Source organism: Solenopsis invicta, chromosome 16 (genome assembly GCF_016802725.1).
Source record: "Solenopsis invicta isolate M01_SB chromosome 16, UNIL_Sinv_3.0, whole genome shotgun sequence".
In the NCBI taxonomy this organism is placed as follows: Eukaryota; Metazoa; Arthropoda; class Insecta; order Hymenoptera; family Formicidae; genus Solenopsis; species Solenopsis invicta.
Genome location: NC_052679.1, coordinates 1,576,846 through 1,600,042, shown reverse-complemented (window position 1 = coordinate 1,600,042; position 23,197 = coordinate 1,576,846). Strand labels below are relative to the sequence as shown.

The window sequence follows — 23,197 nt, the reverse complement described above, 5'->3', positions numbered from 1 at the left end:
GCAACATGGCGGTTGTAGCGACTCGACGACTGTCGTCGGTGCTGCGCAGCACGTACACCATCTACGAACGTTGCCGAGCAGCGGCGGAAACGAACGAGTGCCGGCACGGCCGCCCGGGGCGCTCGGTCGCGTCCGCCGCCGGTCGGTTACGTTCGTAGATGGCGTACGTGACTGCGCCGCGCACGCTACCTACGAACGTAACCGACCGGCGGCGGAAGTGACCGAGCGCCTCGGGCGGTGTAGATGGCGCAGCACCGACGACGGTCGTCGAGTCGCGATCACCGCCATGTTGCTCTGTCCTCTACTTGCCTGTACCGGTGACCGGCGAACGCTCCGTGTTGCTCCGTGCTTCCCGGCGCTTCTTTCGTGTTCCTCGTGTCGAAGTTCTGCGCGGATACAACGTCGGGTGTGTCGAGTGTGGTAGCAGCGTGAGTGTCAGGATCGTATAGATCGTATCTCGTTCGTTAAGCGTTACGAACTTGTCGCTTGCGTCTCGTGCTCGTCTAACGTTTCTCGACTCAGCTGTTTGCTTTCGGTCTCAAATCGTATGTTTATCAGTGTGCGAGAACACGAACATAATAATCGTCCGGTAACGCGCGTGTTGCGTGTTAACAACGACCGCGTGTTAACTACGACGGTCGAGGGGTTATGTTACGCCGCGCGCGATTTCTTGGCGCTCGAGATTCGTCGTTTATCGGGACAGTATCTTTTCCGATGGCGTCGCGGGTGTGGTATCGTAAGTGGTGAACAATATATTGTGCGGTCATCGTTAATATGCGATTCGAGAGCGATAAAAAGAAACATCGTCAGCGAAGGACAGCCTCCGTGAAGCAATTCGGTAAGCACGTCCATTATTTTATTAATTGATATTGACGTTTTTATTTTATCACCACTTAACAGTTCCAGATTGATATACTGATAAAAAGTACATAATATTAAAGGTAGAGCCCAGAATTTAATTATTTCAGGTTAACTGTGGGAAAGCGAACAGTGTTCTCAGTATTAAAAGAGATATTAAACGGACGAGAGCAGGAAGGTGAAAGCACGAATCTGAAACTGTTAACTGGTGATGGAATGAAGAACTTGTTGCAATGTCTGCAGCTTGCTCAATTTGTAATCATGGACCTTAAGAGATTTGCTTTTTCTGAAATCTTAATAAAATGACATGTAATATTAATTAGGATGATTGTACACTTACAATATCACTTATTAGACTAAAATCAAGTTGCATGGTGCTTTCTTGTAAGCGTACAATTATCCTAATTAATATTACATGTCATTTTCTTAAGATTTCAAGAAAAGTGAATCGCTGAGACCTTTAAGGTCCATGATTATGAATTGAGTAATCTACAGGCATTACAATTTCAACAAGTTCTTCATTCTATCACTAGTTAACAGTTTCAAATTTGTGCTTTCATCTTTCTGCCCTTGTTATTCAATATTTCATTTTTTACAGTTAGAATAATGTTTGCTTTCGCACGTTTGGCTTGAAATAATTATATTCTGGGTTCTAGCTTTAACATTACATATTGTCTGTCAGTATGCAAATTTGAAATTGTTAACTGGTGTGTAAAATAAAGAGTTTATTGCAATTGTAATGCCTGTAGCTTGCTTAATTTAAGCAGCAATATTAATTACTGCGGACTCTACTATAATGTGAATTATATTTATTTGTGTTTTATAGGTCGATGTTGAAAACTCTGCTGCTGCACATCCTGTGTCGGTGAGTGATAAATCATATTTTAATCTAGTAATGAATCTCTGTTGAATATATTGATAGAGATTCATTTTGTAAATTTTTTTTTGTTAATAATTTTAGTATTGTAAAGTATTGTAAAGTCGTAAAACATTCTTAAACCTTTTGTTTACTCACCATTATTTTATATTATGTATTATGCAAAACATTAGAACAGAGAAAATACATAATAAAAATTTTTACAAAATGTATTAAAATGGAATTAAGTATAACGAAAATTGAGGTAAGCTATGTTTACAGCTTTGACAACTGTCAAATTAATAACATACAGAAATAAACATAACTTAACTCCTTCTCAAAAGAAGAATTTTCAGTATATTTTATAAGTCTATTCTACCGATTGTCAATGCCAAATATCATTTTCTTAAAAAATATTTCTATTTAAATATTACATATTGTAAGAATTTTTATTTGCTTACTTCTAACACAATCTAAGAGAGTAGTGATGAATGACGGTTACTCTTTGATCCTTAACTTTTTGTCAGGTTACGAACGACGCCGACCGCGACGCGACGATGAGAGACTCGCGAGCTTCGGGAGTCGCTTCCGGCTTTCATCCGTTTTAGCCATGCTAATGGAGACAGTACAGACGCGTGGCTTAGCATGTAGAATTTCAGTGATTCTAGGAAGCTGGCTGGAGAGTTATTTCGATCTAGCGACGTATACCACACTGGGTCAGCGTACCAAGATAATTTCCTGAACGCACAGGCCGCGTAACTACTACAGAATCCTGAATTTAGCAGTAAGTCTTTTTCAAGTTTGCATTAAATCTTTTTTTTTTAGATTACTTTCTGAATTTTAATTATGGTTTAAATAGTCAACTTCAATTTCATAACTTTTGATAAAATTATAAGTGATCAGATCATTCATTTCTGAAGAGATTAAAACAAAATTAATAAAAATTAGTTTAATATTTCCTCAAAAGAATAAAAAAACAAGATTTTATTCAGAATGCTGCAACGATTTTGATGTATTTAGCATCACAATCTAACATTTTTTGCAATAAATTTATCCTTTTTTTCTTCTTTATTTTAAATTAAAACTCCAAAAAAGAAATGTTAACAGCGATCTTACAATTTTTTTGTTAAGCCAGAAACGTGAAAAATGAAAATATATCTTCATTAATTTCAATAATAAAAATGTTTACCTTTCAAATTTCCGTTTTAGGAAAAATTTACAGGATTGCTACCTTACACTAACAATTATTATTATTAACATAACTAGGTAGTAAATCAAATAAAAAAGAAATAATTTTTCTGAATCAGTCGTTTACTATTTAACCATTTAAACCGCGAAAGAAATATATATTCCTTTTTTCAGATATTGAAAAATTATTCATACAGCTCAAAATGTAAGAAAAAGCAATCTACGTTAAAAAAAAAATAAATAAAAAATCGATATTTTGGTAATTGTCAAATCCTTTCTTTGAAAAATAGTCTGCTGATCATTTTCGTGTAAATCGGTGGAAAATAGAGATACCGCAACGCGTCGTCGTTTCTATAATTGCCGGTTTCGTGCACGACGAGTGTTATAACTTCGACTTTGCAAAGGTCAGCCAATCATTTATTCCGTACATCCGCACTACGTCCAGGTTCACTTTACGTTCCGCGCTGTTTCATTTACATTTGCGAAACTCTACGTTACTATGTGTATATGTTACAAATCTAACTATACTCTTGGATAGCGTGCGCGAGCAGTAGAGCCGTTCGATGTTTCTAGGGTGAAAATTTCTGATTAAACAAAGCCGCTGAAAATCAGCGCGATACAAATAATTCTGTCAGCCGTGGAAACGATTATATCAATGCGGAAATAAATAGAATCATGCTGCATGCAACAGAGAGAGAGAGAGAGAGAGAGAGAGATCAACATTTTTTTATTCGTATATATTTCGAGCTTTAGAGGAATTTTCTTAAAATTCGTTTATTCCAAGATTGCGAAAAATAAAATAAAATAAAATAATGACTAAAACAATTCTTTCAATAGACAGGCTTAAGAATTAGTAGCTTGTCTTTGTAATTATTTTAAAACAAAAGAAATATAAAAAATATAAAAATTAGAAATAAAATTTATTCGACATATACTATCAATATCGGTATTACTTTATTCAAACACAAAATTCACTTAACGTTTGTAATCGCATAAGATTGATTCTACAAATTGATCAAATAATCCGTAGATATAATGCAAACGTGAGAAATCTTGAATACAGTAGTAGTACATATACATAAACCACTTGGAAGGGTTAAAGGCAAACATTCGTGTCCCATAAAGTTTAAAGTGACGAGGTGAGAGTAAGTGCCTTCTGGAGACGGCAAGAGTTACTGAAGCAAGTCTTAGTAAATGAATGGTACAAGTTAGTATCAATTTAAAATCTAATAATTTAATCCTTTAAATGGTTAATTGATTGTAATTAAATATGTAGTTATAAATTTATTATTAACATAGTTACACGCATACTACTTAAAAATGATTGTTTCATTATTTTTACTTTTACTTTATTATTATCAAGTAAATGTTATATATGTATATATAAGAAAGTAGTTATATTCATTATAATTACAGTTGCATTTATTACATAAAAATGTTCATTCTATTTATCTCATCCATATTTTAATATTTTACTATTTCAAATTATAATTTATAGTAAAAACTTTTCATGTTTGATAGAACTTATACATTTAATTTTTTATTATTATTATTAACGTTATAACAAAATAAATATAAAAATTGCTTCGAACCATAATTATTTTAACATGCAATTATCATCACAAATACCAAACACTTTTTCTTCACTACGTTTTATCAAAATATATTTCTTAAATATCTAAGTGTTCAGTGTCGCAAACAATTAAGCCGATTTTATAAAATATAATATTAATTATTTATTAATAAACTAAATAGTTAAATTAACGTTGTATGTAAATATCGACCTCAATCTTCAGAAAACAAAAAATGTATTTTCTTGGATTTCATTTAAGAGTTAAAAATGTCGATAATATGTTACAATAACGAGAACTTGATACGTTTCATGCAGTAGCATCGATAAAATATCGTTACTTCAATCCTTTCACATTCCGCACCATCGATATGCAATGCCAAAAAAATTCAAATCCTCTCACGAAATGACTATAATTCGCACGCGTGCAAACACACCGTCAGTGAGTTAGGTCAGTTGCCAGAATTAGAACGTGCCAGTGGATGATGGATGATCGCGATGCTGCGTCGTTCTACGAAGAGGGTTGTATAGAATTATCAGCTATTTTTCGACTGATTTTTAATAGACAATTGATCGATTTTCTATTTCTTTTTACGTATACCTTAAAACTCAACTCTCAGACTCTCGTTCAAGATTTTTAATTTTAATCTTACTGACGAAATATCCAAAGAAAAAATTCGCAGCTCTTTATGCTGTTTTCCTAAGATTGCAGACAACAATTTTCTTTTAGAATTTACCCTCAAAATCACATGGTAGTTGTGGGATGTCGATTTTACTATAATTTTAATAAAACATAGTAATATTTGGTATCATAAAATTGTATCAAATTTTTAATAAATTTTATTTTTAAACAATGTAATATAATATAAAATAATTTAGTTATAATTTTTAATAAAATACCTTCATATCTATGCTGTCCCATGACTATTGTGATTTTGAGGATAAACACATATGTAAAAATGAGAATAAAAATAAATCTAAGAAAAAATTCTCTGTGCATATGAAAATGCGTATAAAATTTTGTAAATAATTTTCATAAATCGTGCCATAAGTGATATATATTGCTTTCCTCATTATAACTTTCTCTGGCGAGGTTACAACTTGCATGAATCGTCCTCCTCGCTTTCGTTTTCTTCGTCACGAAAACATGCTCCTTCGAATTCCTCGTTGCGTTGCTCCTGCACCTGACAGTCATTGGGTCATTGCGTGATATTTCCATCAGACGCCTCCTCCGCAGGCGCGAATCGCACGCTGACGGGCTAGCGCGTGCCTTTTTGCGATCCAGAAAGCTGATGTCCGACAGAAATATCGTGCGATAAACGCCGGGAGCGGGTAAGCCTCGCCATAAGTCTTCGAATTCCCGTTGCTCATCGAAAATAGAGAGAGGAATGAAAGCGGAAAATGCAACAGGAGAGATAGGAGGAGAGACCGGAAGAGTCGGAGAGAAAAAAAAGAAAAAGTCTATAACACTAAAACTGAGACGGTATTACATTCCGGAAAATGTTTTGTAACAAACTCTTGAAAAACATATTTTTCCGTGCAAAATTCGTCCTCCTAAATCGATATTATTTAATCCGTCATCAATCTTGCTGTTCTATTTGGGACGATTTTGACCTATATCCATTTTTAAAATACGATCATTTTTTTATACGCTGCTTCTTACATATTTGAAATTCATGATTTATATCCAACTCTTGTAATCTTCAAATATATTACGCATTCGTAAAATGTGAAAGACTAGAATTTATTTGATTCCAGTTATTAAAATAGAAGCGTTAAAATATATGAGATTGTTTGTAAACTCGAACTTAATATACACAGAGAATTTTTCTTATCCTCAAAATCATAATAGTCGACATGACATTTCGAAGAATTTTATGTGATTTTCTCCGATTTATCTATATAATAAGATATATATTATAAAATATACTATAATAAAACAATTTGGTTAAATTTTACTAGAATTATAATAAAATTCCTTAAAATACCTGTTGTTCTACTACTACAATTTTAAAGATAAATTCTAATAAAACATTTTCTCTGAATAGACGTACTATACTCACAAAAGTTTTTAGTGTTTGTAACTATAATTTTATGATAAAATAATTATGGTTAAAAGTTTCATTGTTATAATTGTTACTATTATATTAGAAATAATACTCGTATGTTTTACAGTTCTATCAACTATGAAAATATTTTACAATAAATTATAATTTCTAAATATTAATGTAGTAAAATATTAAATAAAATAAGGATTTTTATGTACTTAATAAATACAATGATTATTATAGTGACTATTTAATATTTTTAACATATATTTTTTCAACATTCTCACTTACTATTTATGTAGTAATAATAACTAAAAACCATAATTTGAATTACAACTGTAAATATATAGTTAGCACCAAAAATAATTATAAATTATAATCAAATTATGATAATTGCAACTATTTTTTTTCAGAGTTTATAAAAAAATTATAAGCTTTTCTAATATCGTAAAATGAAGTATTTTTTCACGAAAGTTTGTATTGCAAGTGATTTAAACATTACCGATTAAATGTTACTGATAGAAAAAAAAAGAAGGAAAGAGAAAGAAGCAGAATATATTCGCACAACATACAGGATGGGCAGGTCGCGTTGAATTTCAAGCCGTTAACGAAACAACACTCCCGCCCCAAGCCCTTCGACCCCTTCTTCCTCCCTGTCGCCGCCGGACCACCCGGCATTGTCGCGGACTCGGTGGCCCGTGAAGCTGCCGATCTAGACTATCAGATCGGGTTTCATTGTCACGCCGTTCCTCAAAACCTGTGCCCAACCCTGCGGGCAATCAGGTGCGGCACGTATGTACGTACGCCTATCGTGCGCGAACAAAGTCGTCCGGATATTAGCTCAGGAAGGAAACATAAATCCAAATCACCCACACCTGCGCGGTCGCAAACGTAGTCATTACACAATCACGAACTCATCCGCCACCAAGAAATTCTGTCATTGAAATAAAAGCGACGAGAAAGCCCATTATTCAATTCGAGAATACGAAAGTGTATCGTCGTCAGTGTAACAACTTTTCAAATATTATGTAGGATGCAGATTTCTGAACAAAGTGTTTAAAGTTAATTTTAAAATATTTATTGCCATTTTTGCCGCTATTAAATTTAATACTTTTCAAGATTTTGTTGGGCCTTCCGCCAAACTCAGTGCTATTTTTAATAATTATTTTTACATTACATTATCACAAAGAGCGCGAACAATAATTTTAAATTAATTTTTAACTGCTTAACAAAATATTTTATTCAATCATACACTTGATATAACTCAAATTTTATGATAAATATTCGTAAAATTATTTGCTCGTGAAGATTTGTTCAAATCAGAAGTTCTGTGAAAATAAAATCCACGCATTTCGATTGAACGTTCTGATGCGCTAGCTGTTATTCACGCATTTGTTATTCCACTTTATAATAATGGCAATAGCATTTTCCATTTACATTACACGCTTTCTATCTTTGTTAAACGAGAAGGGCTGTCCATACGTCCTACATTATGTTCAATAACCATGACATTTTTTTCGCTTGTATAGCTTTAGTGCGTACGTGTCTCTTATAGGTCTTCTCTGACATCACGTGTACGTAACGTTTGTCGACATTTTTCTTCAGAGACGTGAGAAATAATTAAATTATAGGCTTGCCGGCCACTGATGGGTTAAACGCCAACGAGCGAACGTTTAAGTCACGATCTTTCTGAATGAAAATCGAGCTTAGGGAAAATCTTTTTGGAAACGAAGACAGTTCTTTAGAAACTCGCGATTAATATTTGTCCAGTTATAAAATAAGTGTCATTCGTGGTATTGTTTTCAAATTTGCTTTTGGATAAAAATATCAATGAATTTAAATTATATTCATTCTAAAAGTAAAATTTATTCTGTGAGAATGTCGTTGCTGAAAAAATAAATTCATTATAAAGAAAAAAATTTATATTTTTCTGTCTTGCGTGCAAAAAATATAATTTCGATTTATTCTGTAAAAATTCCAAACGCAAACTTAATTACTCTATAAACATTTCTAAAGTTCTAAATATTTGATTACTCCGTTTCAAGGATCAGCGAAATGTTTGCAATTATCGTAATTATCTAACTCGAGCCGTATCCTCAACGCGAATTTTCTACCTAGGACATCCGCTTACCGCACGCGGAAGCTGCTGAAAGAATAGTGTGACTCCAGGACATCGCAGGAAACAATCGTGGATGCGAGATGATGGGGCCAGTTGGCGGCTCTCCTTTGCTCAGGCGCACCCGGCACTCGCAAGAAATCGATATCGCGTCTGCGCTCGGTACAACTCCAAGGGCCGTCTACAGGTTGACATTAAGAGAGAACCACAGTCACCCTCTTGTGCAATCTTCACATTAAAAATCTTAAGGTAATTTCCAAAAACAAGAAAGTTATATTTTTTAACATTCAGAGTCTACTTGAATTTCATACCAAGACTCAATGTACATGAATGTAGATGTATATGCCATATTTATTTAATTTTGCACTATCAAGAAAAAAAGATAAACAATTTTGTCAAAAACAAAGAGATGGAATTTAAATTTAAAAGTAAAATTTCTCAAAAAATTTTTCGAGTCCAATAAAAATAATTTTCAAGGATAAAAAATAAGTTCTCTAAAAATTCGAGATTTTTCTAGTGTTTCTCGGTTTCTGATATCAACTATCGATTATCATAAAAATTTATTTATTCCGTCTGCTATTGACGCGACGCTACCCTCGTATCATAATAGACTATTGTTTATCCTTAAGGGAGTTGCACCCTTCTCTCAACATCGCCATTGTCGAGAGGTAAGAATACGATTGACTTGTGACGTTTCAGCGTCACTTACGAAAAGATATATTATTATCTCTGAATAATATTATGATATAAATTCACAGTTTTTCATTAACAATTCTCTAGTGAATTAATTAAATCTATTTATCAATGTTAGACTTTGAAATTACCGTGAGAACAAAGAAAATTAAAATTTATAAATGATAATATCTTGTACTAGAAATAACTTATATGATAAGAGCAGAAAAAATATTATTTAATCTAAAAATAGGTGGAAGAAATTTTATCCTGCGCTCGCTATATTATTTTCAGCCAATATCTACCCTCATTTCAAACTGTATTCTGTAATAAAAATATGAAACTTTGAATTTTCTGTAAAGATACGTGGCGAGAAGCTGCAGTGATTGTAAGAAAAAATAGTTGTAATTATCATCATAATTTAACTATAATTTATAGGAATTTCGTTACCAACTATATTTATAGTTATATTTTGCACGATGGAACTTAGAATAATATATATAGTTATTATTTATTATTACTATGTAAATAGTAAGCGATGTTATAAAAAATAGTTATTTTCACTAATCATGATTGAATTTACCACTTTATTTTTATCATCCATGTCATTTTGCTGTGTATTAATATTTGAAATTATCATAATTTATAGTAATATCTCTATTATATTGTAGTAGTTCCTCATAGTTGGTAGAACTATAAATATAAGGTTATTATTAATACTGTAACACTAATAACTATAAAACTGAAGCTCCTAATCATAATTATTTTAATATGCAAAGTCACAAATACTCAACACTTTTTTTCTATTGTTAGTGTGCTGTTTATTTTCGATCCAATGAAAAAATTATTGCAATTTTTAAATCAAGATTTTTTAAAATTAAGATTTTGAAATTTCGATTGTTAAATGAAGGATCCGTATATATTTTCGAATTAATATCGTTCAATGTTTTAGTTTAGTAAAAATTAAATTAATAATTACTTTACTTCCAAGATATCGATGTTACATATAACTTTATGGAAAGAAAATTGAAGTTATATCAGATGAAAATAATTCCATCTGAACAAGCCGATTCGAGAGCACGGCCGCTGGGAAAAGTTTGCTTTTCCACTGTGATTCCTCAGGACGTGACGTCTAGACGACGTCCTGGCGGTTCTGAAAGCCCACCGAATTACAATCGGGTCGACCCATATACCGGGTAACCCGTATAATCTAAAGTGAAACCACGTCACTGGTCTCGTGGCGTTTCGTGGTATAACACGCGCGTTTTCGGGGAAGTAATTTTTCCGGAAATTATGAGGCACTCACGGGCGAGATCGTTCAGACGATACGATTTTTATTCAACAGCTGGTGGTTGCCAGAAAGCAATTTCTGTGTAATCCGGATAGATCACGAAAGAAATCAACGGATTTAGTAAAACGATTTTATCGAATGCCACGTAGTCTCTTATTAGTCGATTCATATCGAGTAAAATTAACTCGATTATTTGCCACATTTGGCATTATCCCCGCGTTAAGGGGGAAAAGAAGTTTAATCGCATCTAATGCCGAATGGCGCGACAAACAGTTGCGCAATGCAATGGCGCAATTTAGAGACACGATTTCGCGAGCACAAGTTATAACGAGCTTTAACGTCGTAACTTCCGTGTAACTTGAATTCGCAGCGTGCCGAAGCGAATTATTTTATAGCCGACGAGCGTGCAGAACCATCACGTAAAATCGGGGGATTATTGTTGGCCGAGATAAATATTGATTTTAGACGTCTCGAGCGCAAAAATATTTACGTAACGAAAACCGCTATTTAGAATCAGTAAGATAAATATGCTACCGCAACGTCTTAGCATAAAAATGCAAACTCCGCTCTCCGCTCCTCTTTCTTTTCGCGATTCGCTCTCTTCTCTTCTTTCTGTATTCGTATAATTATACGTATCGCTTATGCATCTATTCTGTTATTCTTTAGCGTTATTTTCAAACGTATTGTCCGCAGAACATCTTATTGTATGCAGCTACTATTGAATTTAGCTCGTCAAGTGGCTCTTCGCAACACTCCACTTCTCATCGACGGAATGACGTATCCGCGACGAACAGACTGTTGACTTGCAATCGATAATTTAAGCAGACGTTAAGAAAGAATTAAGAAGCCGTATGGGTTTGCATCAATTTCAAAATAGATTCCGTGCGTGTCGCAGTGCATGTGTATAATACGCGTAGGATGTAGTACAAACAGAATAATAATAGATGGATTTCCGTTCGTCTTGTCAGCCTTTCATAAAATCATACTCTTTATAATAGAACATGAATGACTTCAGGATACGACGTTTCTTTTGTTTGTGTACCGTTAATCTAGCATAAAATATATCTTGTTCTTATTACTGTTGTGAACATATTAATGGTTTATGTGATAGTAAATTAAATATTTATTTAACATAGTATTTTTACTATCACATAGTATTACAAAAATGATTGTAATACCATCAATACTCATTTAAATTATGCAATTTGCCAGAGAAAATCGTACGAGCTTTTCAAAAATTTGTTTTCAACAAATTTTGTACTGAAAAAAGCTGTGAATGTATGAACTATGGGTTTTTATTTCTTTAATTATCTAAGTAGATCATGTTTTTATCGGTATAATAATACAGTGTATTGTTCCGAGAAATAAAGGAGTGCCGCTTTAGCAGGGCAGTGTCAGTATTGGCGACTTTCTTCTACTAAATTTGATATTTTAGTTTATTATTCTTTATTAAGATATGATATAGAAACTATTTGTTTTAAAACTAAACAATTCAATTAAAAAATAGATTAATTAGATGAATACATTTTTCAAACCATATGTTTAGTGTTAAAATAATAAATTTTGACACAAATGAAACTTAAAAATAATGTGTACGTTACAAATAATTCATATCATCATAAGAAGTAATACATTTTGTTTCATTGAAATTGTTATATCTAAAATCTATCATTATTTCCTCCAATCAATTTAATTATTTAACCTTCTAATCTTCTAAACGTGTCTTTTTCGATCCGAACGCTTTTAAAAAATTCTCATGGTAGTAGAGTATTATTAACAAGAAGTTTAAGCTTTGTGATTTTTTTGAATATCTATAATACTTTGACACAATTAAGTGAATAGAGTAATTATTACAATATACAAGAATATAACGATACTCTAATATTACGAGAATTCTTCAAAAATGCTTGGATTGAAAAAAACACGGTTAGAAAGTTAACTTCCTAAGTAAAGGAAGATGCGGCGAGAAAAGCACGAGCAAAGATGTTCGTAAGTCTGTTAAAATAATCTCATCGAGAGAATCGGAATGGCTCAGCGGAGAAAGGCATGCACTGCTTTCGAGAAATGTCAGCGACTATAAGCGCAAACGTCGTGTGGGTGAAAATGTCAATAAAGTACCAAGAATATTTTAATTTCAAATATTTTTCATGATTCCATATTAGATTTCGCCTGGATGACCGCTTAACATTTCAACCTCGCGACTTAACCTCCGACACGCTTGTCCGTTCGCTTTAATTCCGCAAATAACCGCGTATAATTGCTAAGGTGTAGTTAATTAATTTTTAATTGTAGATTCATCACGGGAGCCTATTTCTAATTAACGTTAATGAAGCTCCTCCGAGTTATTTTTTCGGTAATTCTATATTCCACATCGGGACGAAGCAAGCGATACTTACCGCATGAAAAGTACATTCGATTCGATGACTCATGATTCAATTTCAACGCTCTATTACGCTCGCATAAAAAAGATTCTTGCACGGCTCGCCGACTAAATTAGCTAGATATTGGCGAGATATCGGTAGTAATGCGATAAACAGAATGGAAGGTAAAAGCAAACGAGATAGGTTGAAAAAGAGAAAAGTAGGAGATAGAGCAGAGTGAATGATCGCCAGACATCGCGGCGTCAGCGATATGTTATAGTAATGGTTTTCTAGATATAAGGCACACGCCTGTACTCCTCTTGCACGTTTAGGAGAGAAGAAACAGTTGAAAGATAAAATAATACAGTTTTACTAATTAACATTTTATAAAATAGTCCGCGATTAATCAAAGTAATGTATATTTGTTCCAATTAATAATTTGTCCAGTTAATATTAATTTTATTAATGCATTCCGTGACACGTTGAGACTTAGGCTAAACTTTCCGATCAGACAATTTGATATTTTGCCTATGAAAAGATACGTAATTATAAAATAATGTCTGATATGTATCATATGTTATAAATATTAAATAATAATTTTGATGTACGATGTTATGTTAAAATATACATTTCGACACACATGAAAGTTAAAATAAGAAAATATTACTTGAAGGAATTAGATTAAATTTGATCCTTTAATATTTAACAGCGTAGGCTGTCAGTGTCTAAATATCAAGCACTACAATCTACTCTCATCAAGAACATCGTTTTCCGACTAGATAACATCTCGTTCTAAACACACGGTATGATATATAAGTTTGAACCATTTAAATTTCTTTTTTTTTACGAGGCATAGTATAGAAATCAAAATTGACGCGATATGAAAAGTTAATTCAATTAATTTAAATCAACTTTTGTAACAAACCAACAATAAAAATGAAGAAGCAAACACGCATTAATTACCTGAACGTTTCGATGAAAACCAACTTTTCAAAAATTTTCAAAAGAAAGTATTCAAAGAGCTTAAATTAATTTCATAAAATATACTTATTTATCGTTTCGAGCTTTTGTCTCGAAAATATCGGTACACCATTGCTACATCGACTAGGAAGAAGCAGGAGAAAGCTAAATTGTCTCGCATTGACGTACGCATCTCTGGAGTCCCCGCAGGAGGGTGGTTAGACTGCGTTCGGAATGCTGAGGGTCGCTATGCGGGTGAAACGAAATGGGGGAGAATCCGTCGGAGAACGCGTGGAAATTGGATGTGCGAGCGTTCGCATTCGCGTTCACCCTCCTATTATACCAATTCGCGATCGCGTGGTTGCTAAAGGCGGAGGTACGCCGAATGACTGGACACGTCTGTCACCATCTGCTCGCTCGCAAAATAGATCCGTAGGTGAGGAAAGGAATGATTCATGCCTCGGTCACATAATTCGGGCTATTCGTACCAAGTCACGATTTTGTCGCGTCACGAGGCACGAGTCATTTGAAATTAATAATTAGCGAACGTATTAAGTGTCGGAAATCGATGGACGAAGCAAGCTATTATCAGAGCAAGCTACAGACTAAATTCTTATTAACAGTTGAATCAGATTAGGACTTCCCGTACATGCTCTGCACAACTTCCTAATTTTTAACGGTGAATATTCCAGCAAGTAAAAATTAAGTCGAGCAGAAATCCTATTACGACGAAGCCTCCCAGATAACGGCAGATTACCTTTCATCGAATCATAAATCAGGTATGCAAGTAACTGTGCTTTAAATTGCCGCGTATTATTGCTATTGTTCTCGGCTTGCACTTCGCGCGTAAGCTGCAATCAGAACGATTGAGATCGCGCCGGAGCAGCGGCGTGATATCGTAGAAATGATTGCCGATAGTGCGATAAATGGCCGTAAAAAGGTATTAATTCATCGCGATTGCCATTGTTGTTCGACGTCGTACAAAGGAACTTCCGAGAGGACTAGGTTCCGCTTATGGCGATGCAGGAGAGGTAGCTCCGGAGAGTGTCAGGGCCGCATCGAAAGAAAACTCGATGGCCCTGGCAGTATTTGCGGTCGATTTCTTTTTTTTTCTTGTAGTCAAATAAAGGCATGATATATGCATTTAAGCGCATACATCGTGAATCATTTAACCTCGATCAAGGTACGGAATCAATTTTGCGATTTTATTATGGGGAAAAAGTATTTAATTACTGTCTCAAAGAGAATTAATAATATTTCATTCGTGTTACATTCATCATTGTAAGTAATAAATATTTCATAATTATTTATTTAAAAAATTATTTGAGATAATAAAAGTAGACATGACTCATATTGTGACATATATTCAACCACAAAATTGGTAGTAATAGAGCGTCAATCATCTAATCTAGCTTTCAATGGATGAAATTAATGACGGACTATAACATTATGCAGGATACGTCTTTTTAACTAGGGGCTTTTAAATAGAAGATATTTATAATCTAACTTCAGTGCCCGTTCTTGACAATAACAAAAAAAAAAAATCAGAACATGCCGTAACATAATGTTCTCCATTTGAAGTCTACCCCATTCCGTTCAGTAAATAATGACAATTTATGGCGATTATTTAATTACTGTAAAAAATTTTTTAATTGTAATTAATAAATTTTTATTATGTAAAATTTACATACGCTCGTCTCACGATGGTGCTTTATAATTAATTTATGTACATCATTTTTGAACTTTTAATTTTTTTGCTTTTTATTGCTTATATCAATATGTTTCTTGTGTTAAAGAGAATTGTTCACATCTAATTTCATTTGAGCATCTTCGAGTAAATTTATTAATTAATTCTTTTACCTAATTCATTGCTCGTTGCCGATGTTAATGTATGTTAATGGGACAGAAACAACTACAAGGCAGAAAGTTTCTGAAGTATAAATGCGCTACAAAGATTAGACGACAAACTCTTGCTTTTTTTTCTACTTAATTTCACAGTCAAATGTTCGTTTCACAATGGAAATTTATAATATAATAATTCGAGATTCAATCGCCGAAATAAGCGATTCGTTTTCAACTTAATCCGCTCCTGACTTGAGCAGTATATTCGCAGCAACGAGCGCTTTGTTCCGCGTTCCCCTATTCGCAAATGCGGCAGTTGCGGTAGCAGCCCCATAATAATGTTCGCGTGATGAGCACGCGACATGTGCGACTCGTTACATGCTTGATTGCCTTATCTCTCGTTGCATACGCAGCACACGCGTCTCCGTTAAACGCGAAAAACAATCGCGATAAGTTTCTCTCTCAATGATGCGATCTTAACAGAAATAACTTTCAATCACTTTTTTTATTTTTATCTTGCTCTCCTGATAAAAACTTAAAATAAAATTCATACTGCCTGAAATAAATTTCATTCATTAATTATAGTAATTAAAGAACCAATTAATGTAAAAGAGAGGCACAAAAAAGTAGTATAGCGAATAGTTGATTTAAGAATCTGAGGTGATAAACTATTCATTGAGAAAAAGCGTTTAGTATTTGGTATCATTTGGCTTGATACTTGGTATATTTACAAGGTTAGGTTCCAGTTTTATAGTTATTACTGTAATAATGTTAATAATAATAATTTGCATATATATAATTTGTATATAGTAAATGCAATCACAATTATAGTGAATATAACTATTTTTTAGATATTCGTTTACTATTTGCATAGTAATAATAATCAAAATACAATTTGCATGGTTAAAACAACTGTAAATATGTAGTTGGCACTAAAAACGACTGTGGATTATGTTAAATTATGGTAATTGTAATCATGTTTGTCTCTCAGTGTTTTCTCATTGATTTTTTTCAAATAAAATCATCATCTAATCAAATAAATTAGCAGGCCTTAAAGATAAAGTTGTAACATAAATCAACTTTGATAAAATTATATCTAAAAAAAGATACTGATTGAAATCAATTACGTAATCTGTTTAAATTGGTACAAAGATGCTCTTGATATTTTAATACACTTATCGTTCATATCGCATGATGTTGCTCGTACGATATCTATGTCAAACATATATATCTATTCATGAAGCCTTCTCAAGACGTTGTCTAATTATCCCAGAATTCAAGCGTGCATGTTTAAGCGAAGCCAATTGTAAAAATCTCAGAAAAGAGAGAAAAGAAGAACAGCAAAACAAAAGAGAAATTATTTCCCTCAGAATTTCCGAAGAAACTAAATATCGTGCGATATCGGGGAATCTCGTTTTATGTAATAACGACCTTTATCGACATAACATTCGACGCGCGAGCGACGATCGAATCGGCGAAATATAAATTCGATGGTAAACAGAGTTGTGGCTCGAAATACCGATGTTTCTTCGGTACTATCTATCCAAAGACCTTCAATTCACTTTACTGTCGTAAATCGGGTAAGTTTCGCAATGGTCCTTTCGGAGAAAGTTCGCGCGCACTCAAATCGTTGAGTATAGAATGAACGCGTAATTGCGACAGCCGATTTATTCTTATCGCATGAAAATCGATACAAATTACATCGAAGAATCTTTCGTCAAACAAAACTGGGGCGCTTTGTACAGTGTACGAGTATATGTAACGTATGTGAATGCCTTGCACGTCAAACGCATCGACTGCGCGCGACAAGAAAAATTACGCTGCTGCTCTTTTTGTTCTAGGGCAGACGGTATTAATAGTCTTTCGTTTTGCTTTCGCGTAGACTGATTACGCATATTCATCTCTCGAGTTCCTGAACTCGACTTACGTAACACTGCGTGCAAGATTTCGTTCAAATAGGCCACAACGTCGCGTTGCGTCAATTCGCGAAACGCACAGTTATACATTACACACGCTGTTTATCACTTGATTAATCTCGTGAAAACGCAAGATTAGCACTATTAGTTATCAATTCTACGCATCGTTTCTATCTTGCACTTATTACTAAAAAAAAATATATAGAAATAAAACCGATAATACACCAGGAATAATTGTGAAATATATCTGAAATGATTCAGAGGTCTTTAGTCCTACATGGCTCAATATTGAAAAAGTATTATTAAACTTTAAACATATTGTTCTCAAAATATTATTTTTCAAAACGAGCTTTTCGATTCATTATAGGGTTTTATAATCCCTTAAGTATAATAACATTTAGTATGGAAGCAAAGGTACGCTTTTAATGAGTCGCTTCCAGTTCCCGTGTTCTCGTACGTCGAGTTAAGAATCAACCACGTTACGTAAGTCGCCGAGAAAAAAATCGTCAGCAGACGTGATTCGCCGATTGTTTTCGCAATAATATATAATCGCAGTAAAAACGTCAATTGTTCGCCGCGATATATGCCGTAAAGGCCATGAATAGAACAATAAGAATAAGTTGTAAGTTGATGCAAAGTATTGTAAGACGCAGTTGTTCATCCATTTCTATTAACGTAAATTAACTTTAATCTCGATTTTTCTTATTCATAAATCTAAAAAAAAAAAATAAAAAGGAAATTAAACTGTAATTAAAGCTAATTAACATCGGTAGAAATAGACATGCAAGTAAGCCTTATAATCACTTACGACTACGATTACGGTATTACAGAACGGTCCTTATGTTCCTGGAATAGTGATTTCACCATCTAGAGCCGTATTGTTCGGAAAACACTGTGAAAGTGGAGACTTTTTGCGTCATTAACATTTGATGCGACGCATGGTGAGAGCGGGCCGACAAAAATTTTAACGCAGTAGAAAGTAGTCTAAAACGTATAACTGTGACGTATAAGAACGCATTACGTGTGATGAACGTAAAACTAGCTTAAGCCACACTCTCGCTGCTTTCCTACATATAATTTAACGTTCATAATTCAACAAAATTTTTGTTAGAGGAAAATTTCTAATATTGCTTTCCTAATTCTGTTTCGTTTTTTTCACATCTTTAATATCTTAAAGAACAAAAAAAAATGACGTCGGTTGCGATAGATCCATTAATAAAGTGCCAAAAAAAGTATGAAAGAAGGATTCAATTTTAACCTTTTAATTTTATAAACTATGTTGTTTAATATATTAGCATAAAAACGTATTTTTATAAATTGATTTCATAATTAACTATAAAATAAATTGATTAACTAATCTTATAGTTTTACTATAGTTTATCAATTTATTTCATAATTAACTCCTACGAGGTCGTTTGAATTTTGCTGTTACTGTGCCAGTTTTGAGATCCAATTTTTCAGACGCTTGTTTTGAGTTATGTTGCAAAAACATAAATTATTACAAAATATGAAACAATAATAATTAATTATAAAAACTGCTACACCATCTGATAGAAGACACTTTCTAGTTTGTCTTTATATATTTTAAGTTTGTTAGCCGAAAACAAAATGGTACGCCAGTATTGGAGACTTTCCTTTAGCCTAATAAATTATTCGATAATATCTGATTTGAAATCTCTGTCGCGCTAAAAAGAAAATTTACTGAACCGAAAATAATAAGTACCTTCTTTGAAATTCAACGTTTTACTGCGTGCAGTTAAAATGCTATAACGGATATTACGAGTGTTCTATATGTGTGACTTGACCTTGCAACTTCACGCCCTCCTCGTCACATTCCAGCATCGTAAAAAAGAGTGGCCACCTGTGCATCCCCCTCCGCATTGCAAGCGTCGTAAACAAAGTGAGGGATACGTTTGAAATGTTCTTACGCGACACGCGACGCAATTAGTGAAGAAAAAGAGGAAACATTCATAGAGTATAACGTTTTCTTGTCACTTGTAGCTATTATTTCTTTAATAGTCATCTCAACAGTATTCTTTATCTAGCGGAAGTTGCGTTACTGATATTTTTTCTGATGCTATATATGATCTGATGCATTATTAACAATAATACCTATATTTGCAAAGGCATATTCGCGGATTTGAAATTCGCGTTTATTTACTAATAAAAATAATGTTTGCATTTTATATAAACAGACTTGACAAAAAGAATGAGACAAAAGAATTAATTTATCTAAATTACTATATATTTCTCTAGTACACTCAGAGACAAAATTATCGTATCAACAACGTATAAAGTAAACAAATAACTTCAACTATATGTATTACAAATTACAAAGTTGTAATAAAAATAATAAGTTATATGAACTAAGAAAATATAGTAACTATTTATATTAAAATTGTTGGATCAGCTAGAAAAATAGTAATGCAAATGTAGGAAAAATTGAACTGGCTGAAACTCGCGGGAAGCTCATTCGCATTCCTTTCACACTTAGGGCCCTGCACCACTGACCTACTGTTATGATAGGTATTCCGGTCGTTTATACTTAATCGGCCGTACGTAAACTGGAAGTTCGTAATTGTCATAAATTATTCGTAGTAAGGTCTACATGTAATTAGACCTAGTTGAGAGGCTATTTCGCTATAAATTAATAATTGTACAAATATTGTTGCCGTGGCGATACAAACTATAACTTTGGTTGCAACAATGATAAAATAGTTTATTGAACCAAGTATGTACATTAATTCTACACATAAAACCTGTATGGTCTTTTATAATTGCCATCGCTATGAATTTTTCTCTGAGTGTACAGATGAATGTAAATCAAAGTCGTGAATATGCAATTTATACTTGCACACAACAAAAAGAGTTTGAGTCAAAAATCAAGAGGCTAAAAAACGGTACTTGCTCTTGAAAACAGCAGTTTGATAACTCAAACCAACAAAATTGCCAAAGTCGCAATAGAATTTTGCTTCGGTGATCAGACCAGTTAAAATTGCCAAGACACCGTGTACTAGTAATACGTCATAAATTAGCGTATATTCGTCTTTTGTTGCAAGGCTATTGATTTCTCCAGGAAATCTAGTATACTGACGTAAGCAGACGGTCGTGCATCTTAGTCGACAATCCTAAGGATATATTTTTCAAGTGAAAGAAAAAAAGCGACGATTGCATCCTGGTGAAATAAATTACAAGGAAGAGTCGTCACAAAAGCGTCACCCTAATCAAACCCAACAGTTAAAACAGCCCTGAGCTTGCGGGCTGTACCGAAAAAGTGGAGCAGTGCGTCGTACTCGCTCAGGCCGGATGCATTCGGGAATATCAACTTTATGCTGAATTTTTCAAGTCTACGATAACGACAATCGATATCGAGTGGCTATTTAGCAGCTCTTCAGGGGAATTTTAGATGAATCCTCCTATACCTCGATTTATTTCTTCGTACATCAAACAAAATTCGCTCGATGCATCATCGAATTGTAGATACATCTAATTTTGGATATTTGTTACTAAGAGAATTTTTTCTTAAAATCATGGTAGGCGTGGGACACGATATTTCAAAGAATTTTGTTATTTTCCCTGATTTATTAATGTCTATCACAATAAAATATAAAATAGGTCGACTAAATTTCACTAAAATTAATAAAATTCTTCGAAATATACATGTTGTTCCACGACTATCACGATTTGGAAGATAATTCTATGAAAATATTCTATCTGTGTACAATCAAAAGACTGCAAACTACACCAATGTAAATCAATTTTCCTGAGATATTTAAGCGATTTATTCGAGTCACAGAAAAGACACATACAAGCGCACTGTATCGACAATCCATCGTATTATAAATGTGTGATAAAATATGATAAAATATCTAATGTTCTGTGTCTCGCGAGGGGTTTTTTTTTATTGAATCTTTATAAACAAAAATGGAGAACGCAGCTGTTGCCATCCGATCGATTACACACCTCTTTGTTCCCTATCAGTGGTTATTTACATTATCATCGACGCGCGTCTACGAAGCGAGCCGTAAAATATCCCAGATTGATTGCCATTATGGATGAGGCCAAGATTCACGTAAGCAGACGGCCGACGATATTCGAGAGTATCGAAACCCGGGCGCGGGCGCCAGTGCACTCGCCTCTCGACGAGATCAGCGATCTCGTCGAGTGCACTCGTGTTCACGCGGACGCAAAAGGCAATGAGACAGCGAGGAAAGTGAAAACTGGCACGTACCTGCGTCCGAAACGCGACGATGATGTCGGGGCGCCGCGAAACAGCTGATCGACTTGCTCGGTGGGTGTCGGCCTGTTGTCGGCCTCGCCTAACCTCTCCTCCCGGCGCCCTGCTGTTGCTGCTGCTGCAGCTGCACTTTTTCACGCATCCGATGCACTTGCGGGGGTGGACCTCGACGCAATGCGATTTCAGCCTCGCGCACTGATCCCTCCAGCTGCGAACGCGACTGAATAAACTCGCCAAGTTTCACTCGCGATGTCCGTTTCACTCACTGCCGACTACTTTTCGTCGATTCAGGACTCCGCGGATGCACAGATCTGCTTCTCGACGTGTTACTCCGATTCGGGATTCCCAACGACCGAGAAGTACATTGGAGAATTCCATTCGTGCCGTTGCATCGTGATCGAGTCTCGACAGCGAAGCCAGCGAAGCTTCGCGCCGCGCGCCGGGTGTCTTCGATGACGCACGATCCGTGACCAACTTCAAACAGGAGCGTGTCGATCGGCACTTAACGTTTTATTGACGTTGACACGCGTGTCCGCGCTTCGCGGTGACGGCTGCTTGTCAGAGTGCCGCGGAGCAGTCTCGACGCGATATCGCGCCCGGCAGGTCCATTCCGACGATGACACACTGGAGCGTGTGTCCGCGCGACGCGCACCTGCGATGTGCTCGCGCGTTAATCGCTCGATTGAACGAGATCGAACGCGGAAACTTCACGCGACGTACCTCGCGGCAGGTGCCGTGCGCGAATCCTGGGGCTCGAGCATGGAGTCCTGGGCGCAAGGATATCGGCCGCGCGCTCGCATCCTCGTCGCATCGAGCATCGAGTTCGCGCTCTCCTACCCTCCCCGCCGTATTTCACTGCCCTGAAGTCGGCCTAGAGACGCGCGGCGCGTCGCTCGACTGCGATGCATTCGCGAAGAAGGGAGGAGGGGGGTGGGGTGGAGGGGGAAGGGTACCCTGCAGCTCCGTCGATTAATCCACACACCACGGAGTAAGCTCTGGCTCTCCGCTCTATTTCCCGTTTGCGCGAAGAAAGCGGGGGCGGCTGCCCGAAGCAGTGCGAAGCGGGCCGCTCGGACGATCCGGACCGAAACAGCACGAAGACGGGCGAACGGACGGATGGAGGACGACTGTCTGACATCCGCTCGCGTATCCGACGCACGATACCACACGCGCGGTAAAGAGAAAACTGAAGGTGCCGCTCGGTGCAGCACGGAGTATATACTCGACGCGCGCATGCGCGCGGACGACGTCTACCGCCAAACTTCACGGGACGGCGCCGGCCG

General features: G+C 35.3%; 1 protein-coding gene and 1 long non-coding RNA gene across 3 annotated transcripts in view; one reads left to right on the top strand and one right to left on the bottom strand.

Annotated features, from left to right (window-relative positions):
* Positions 1-23,195, bottom strand: part of LOC105196117 — a 116,380-nt gene extending 93,185 nt beyond the window's left edge. Inside the window, exon 1 of one of the 2 annotated variants that reach the window (XM_026131992.2) lies at positions 21,909-23,195. The gene's annotated coding sequence lies outside the window, so the exon portion shown is untranslated. The remainder of the gene's footprint in view (positions 1-21,908) is intronic. The other variant, XM_026131991.2, reaches the window with a different exon arrangement.
* LOC113003258 lies at positions 272-9,788 on the top strand. Its single transcript, XR_003268359.2, has 4 exons — positions 272-838; positions 1,685-1,723; positions 2,242-2,498; positions 8,639-9,788. It is a non-coding gene; the product is annotated as an uncharacterized LOC113003258 (long non-coding RNA).
* Positions 23,196-23,197: the final 2 nt, after the last annotated feature.